We start from the raw sequence: 6000 nt of genomic DNA on the forward strand, positions 1-6000 counted from the left end.
AAGTCTGCTTTTGCAAACTGTTTTTCTGTTATGACAGTGAACTTCTTAAAAATGAAATGTTTCTTAGATGGCATTCATACAAATATCTGGTATGAAGCTATTTCAATTGTAGTGGTTAGCTAACTAAAACCTAATAATTATGTAGCAGTGACAGATAAAATTTGCATTGATGGCCACTAATGATGGTACAACTTTAAAATAAGAGAATGTTTGAATGGTATTATTCCACACTGTGAAATGGAATCCTGATATCTTGTTTGTTTGTTTGTTTAATTATACTTAGATTAAATTCAAAGCAGCCAGCTGATCTTAGCAGCTGGTAAATATTTACTGCTCATTTGCCAAATTCTGCGGAGCATAAATTTTTGCCTTTTCTATGTGCTGATACTTAATGGAGAAGAACTGATTCCTTCTAAATTCCCACTTCCCACTTTAGGAAGTAGAGGGGGTAGTGAGGGGAGCCCAGACATTTTTATATACTCCTCTCTTATAACAAATATATACGGAAATGTTGGGGATGTTTGAGAGCTGGATGCTGTCTATGTTGTTCATTAAATATGTCTGCCTCAAAAATGCACCAAGATTTGTGGTATCAGGCTGTTGTTACTTGTGTCCTTGGTGGAGTATAGCTATGCCCATGTTTTTTATAGCTTTATTTAGCTTCATCCAGAGGGCTTAGTGTTTAAGAGTTAATAGGAATGTTAGAAGAGCTGTGCAGGTTGGGTTTGTGTACTGAAGCAGTAGGCTTCAGACTACAGTGAAAGCCACCTGACATTTGCTTTAGAAAGTGCAGAGGAAAGACATTTACTTTTTGAATGGTACAACTGTTGGGTATGTGGGATGTATCTGTTCTTGTGAACAATGGAGAGTTGTCAACCAGTAAAATGTATTAGCTGCTCAGAAAGTGACCAGGAATATGCTTTGGGCTGTTGTGCCACTGAAGTCCCAGTATGTATCTCCCACAAATAAAAAGGGAGTCTGGGAGAGATGTGGCCTGTTGGAACAATTTTATCAGAGAATGTAATTGATCATTAAAGTCCAGTGTACTGTACAGCTGATCAACATATCTTGTTACATCTGTGCTCAAATAAGAGACCAGTGCTGACAAGTCAGAAGTTCAGGTATCATTACCCGGAACTGAGCAGCCATGAAAGCGTGCAGACTGCTGCAATTTTGTCAGCCTTGCTTTGGCCTGTAGTCCTTCTGACTGGCTCTCTCTGAGGGTACCATGACAGTCACTGGCTGTTGTATTCAGTTAAATTAAAGGGGATTTTGCTAGATGACCCAACTTCTTATATTTGCAAAATCCTGCCTGATGGTGCAGAGGCTGTAAGCCCTCAAGATTTCAATTAAATTAGGCCACATGACTTGCTTAAAAGATGCCTCTGTCCACTCCTTCAGCAATGAATAGGAAATGACTCTACACATTTAAGAACTCTTAAGGAAGTTACAAAGCAATTTCCTTTTTTCTTCCCCTATACAGTAAAATTGGTATACTATCTTCAAGTACTTTCTTCAAGCAGATTATTATCTGCTTGGCTTCTGAACAGAAAAAATATTTCAGGAACTTTAAACCTATTACCTTAAAGATTAAATAAAAATACAAAAGGCACAGAAAAAAGCCTACAATAGTTTCAATGTAGTTGTTATCACTGCATCTATTTTTACAATTCCTTTTACTGTTTTACTGCATTTCTCATTTCTTTCTCCAGTTACTCTCTGAGTAATTGAAAGTTCCAAGCTTTGGAACTTGATTAGGTGTTTTTCATGAAGGAATCAACTTATTTATAGTCAAGTTGTAAATTCTATGAGGTTATAGAAATGCTACAGAGTAAATGTGTAATACTCTAGAAAAAAAAGCCTAGGTACTCATCTGCAAAGTTTTAGCCGTGTTCCTCCTCTCCCCTTTGTTAGTATGAGATGCTGTTTTTAATAGTGCTGGTTAATAATGTAATAAGTCTATCCTCCTAAACAAAGGGATTTTGAACTTGACAGTGTTTCTCGAAATTCTACAGAGCGTATTTAAGTGGGATAGATTATTTGGCATCTTGCAGTCACTTAAAGAGAAAGGCAAACAGTTCTCAGGCATTAGAGAATGATAAATAATGAACAGAGAAGACAGCTGATCTTTCTTTCCTCTGGTACTTTCCTCAATAAGGTAAGCACAGGATATTTTGAATTATTCATGAACTCTCACATATTAGTGACTGAGCCCAACCCCTCATCTTACAAACTTTTTTGGTTTCTGTTACTGCAAGCTTCTACTTTCGTAATGAGCTTATTTAGTTCCACTAGAGCTTGCTTTTAATTCTAGATAGATATAGCAATTTATTATCTCAGAGGAATGGTCATAAGGAAATGAAAGGTTACTGCCTTGGCTTAATATTTCATAGAAGAGTGCATTGCATTATGCCTCTGAGAACGTGCAATTTCGGATCGTGCTTTTCAAAATGTTTTTATAAACAGTCTTTCATTGAAGCATTCCTTCAGCAGTGTTTTCTGTTTTTTTTCACCCTTTTTCCTTCTGCTATTTCTTTCATAATCATATGTTAATGCTGGTCCTGCTCTCCTGACTGGCACTTCAGTGCCTCAAGACATTTGGGTATGGGTTGTAACACTAGCAAATTGCCACATAGGAGGAAATTGCCCATTTGCCACCAACACTATATCAGAGTGGCAGCAGGAGGTCCATGCTGCCTTTCATATGTGCTCTAAAGTTAATGCTTTTATTAGTAGGCAACTGTGAAGAAGAATATCCTTTTTTATTCCTCGGCAACTTGCTGTAAGCTTTTTATTTTTGTCAACTTGTGCAGTGTTTTTTTTTGTGGGTTTTTTTTTTGACATGGAATCTCAATGTTCAGTGATAACCAATTAATTAGCCTCTGTTTAGCTTCGGAGTTAGAGTACCATATTTCACAGCCTGTCTGTATTAACATTGCAGCAAACACAGTGTTTTCATAAACATGTACACAATATGTCAGCATGAAAAACCAGGTGTGTTGATTCGCCTGAAGTAAAACACCTTTTGCTTAAGTAGTAAGTTGTTGTTGTGCAATGTTGGATTCTTATTGTTATGACTAGTCAATACCCATGAGTTTATTGTTATAGCTGTTTTATCCTTTTATATGTCTTGCTGAAAAAATATATATATATCTTTTATACTTAAAAATATCTACAGGAAAAAATCCATCACAAAAGAAGCATCAAAATTCCCAGGACCTGGATAAGTAATTTAAATTGCATAAAGTGTTTGCACCATTTGTGTGATCTTACTGCCTCAGACAAGGACGAAAGTGTCAGGGGTCAACCTAAACCACTTGATCTATATAAAACCTACAGATAAACAGTGACCAATGATTTATGATACAAATTAATTTTCCTTATGAAACGTGTTTACTTGCCAGAAACTGTGTGATTATGTTGTACTAATTAGCTTCCAAGTGACAGAAGGAATATTGTGCTAAGGAGATGAATAGTAGAATTCAGCAAGAGTACTTGGCTAATAGAGGGAAAAAGGACTTGCACTTGTCAAATCCTGTTGTTAGCATTGCAAGTCAGGAAATCACAGAGATCAGAAGGGGAAAAGTCATGGTCTGAAATGGTGGAGTGATACTACGGATAAAAGCATATTAAAACAGAAACTTACTAAGGATCCAGCTTGAGAAAGTGGGAACAGTATTAAAAGGAAAAGAAAATATTACTAGATAAGAAGAAAATGGAAATGTCCAGAAAGTCTCTTGTTAATCCACAAGAAGGTAGAAACCTAGAGTAGTGAATTTGTTACCTGCGTCTTAGAATCTTTTATATAGTTGTTAATTAAAGATTAAGACTTATTTGAAATCAAACAGCACACCATAAATTGGAGCATCGTCACTGTCACATGCTTTGCAAATGCATTTGTCTTTTAAGCAGTTTTCTGAGTGTACATGACAGAGTCCTTCTGCCAGAGAATAATAGTTAACTCTATTTATGGAAATATGAGAAAATGTTAACATGGCAAGTGAAGGTCTCTGGATATTACTAATGTAGAAAGAAAAGTCTATATAAAACAAAATATTTTGTTTAATATCATGGAGAGTGGGAGCATAAAGATAATGAAAATCTTTGCTCAAATTTTAAATGCTAGATGAACTGTAGTCTGGAAGAACCTGTATGCAATAAGAGGTTATGTGTATAAAGAGAAAAATCTTTTTCCTCTTTGAATTATTGTGAAAGGAACAAGGAGATGTAATGTGCATAGCGGACCTCAAGCACTACGCAAGAATGGCAGCTGTATTGTTAAAGAAGAAATTAACAAGGAAAATAGCACTTCTGTTGAATGTTGGAATGCAAGTTTACATGTCAAAGCAGGGTCCCCTGTAATGTGTGGGCAAGCACTCTGCTTGATTACCGCTTTATCCAACAGAAATATCAAAGCAAGTAAACATTATTTCCCCACCAAGTTGGTATTGCCAACTTTATACAACTCATGTTGACGTTTGTGTCTCCTTCTTGCTTGTCTGCCAACGCATGCTTCATGTTTGGATGTTATTATTTTTTGTCTTTGGCAAACAGTAGGCACTGATGTGTAACTGATGGCTTCAGAAAGATGCAGAAGGCCATTTTGCAGCCAATATTCTTTCATTCACATAAACAGTGTCTTTGGGGATAGCCACGGAATAAATCACAGATCTCCTCACTTGACTTACTAGCACCAACCAGTGCTATATGACTCTGCTGACATGAGTCAAGGCAGGCTTTACTCATAGCTACATGAGTGGAAATCTTTCTTACAAGATACTGTTGTTTCTGTATAATGTTGTGATTCCAGCATGTTAGCTGTTGCCTTGCACCACGCTTGCAAGTTTTTGAAAGCAGATCCTCAAGTGACTGAATTGTGCTCCGGGTGCTTTGTTTTGTTTGTTAACATTTGTGATGTTACCATTACCAGTGCCCCAGAATTATAATCTGCCTGGACTGAACAGTGAGACAACTCTGCTGCCTTCCTTCAGCATCCTCTCCTCAGCTGCAATAATGCAAACAGGAGGCATTTATCCACTGGAATCATAATGTGAGACCCACACAGGCAGAAGTAAGAAATACATGTAGACAGAAATGCCCACTTGAAACATGTTTGTGAGCTAAAAATGCTTCTGTTCAAATAGGAAAAACAAGTCCTCTCTGAAAACATCTTAAATCAAATTGTTGGCTTGAATTAATGTGGAGCTAATTCAGAGAGCGATCCCCAGGAATCCTAGCAACAACCCAGTTACCTGTGGTATCGGTTTGATGCAATTACACAAATGTAGGCTGAGTGCAGCTCTGCAGTATCTCTATTCATAGGTGAGCGTGCTAATTCTGGATGTTTATTCTCAGTTAAGTACATGTTCCCATCTGGGTATAACATCTGTGCACCATTTCCTTACCTGTAAATCTAATACCTGTTCCAAGATTTGTAGCAAGATTTTCAAGTGGTGCTTTCTTCTCTGTTGCTTGGAAATGTGGCAGAGGACTTACATTTCATTTCTTGATGAAGAATATTTTTAAAGAGTTGATGATAGTAATGTTTGGATGAAGTTCTTTTGATCTTTTTTTTTAAAAAAAATGTTTCAGTACTGCAGAATACTGATGAATCAAAGGTTATAGTTTTAGAAATGCTGTATTTCCATTGGTTTCTAGTCTTTCAGTATCATCACGAGGTCTTTAACCATCATAGAGAGAATGTCCACAATAAATTTGTGGGCTATAATATTGCAGATTTATATCAGAGGCACACACAAAACTGAAATGTTTCAGTGGTGTAGGTCTACTGCAGGAATGCTGACAAACAAAAGTAGCCTCTTTCTCTGCTCTCCTAGAATGGGTAAATGTTTGATTCCTGAAGTTTCTTGCAATGAGCATGCTTAACAGAAGATCATCATGTAACTCATCTGCACATTATTGGACTGCAGAACCAAGATCCGTCCTTTATTTTAATGATGAGCTGAAATAAAATCAAAATTACTTAAATGTAAGCAAAAA

The sequence above is a fragment of the Coturnix japonica genome, chromosome 1 (genome assembly GCF_054131305.1).
Source record: "Coturnix japonica strain WE chromosome 1, WE-NBRP24, whole genome shotgun sequence".
In the NCBI taxonomy this organism is placed as follows: domain Eukaryota; kingdom Metazoa; phylum Chordata; class Aves; order Galliformes; family Phasianidae; genus Coturnix; species Coturnix japonica.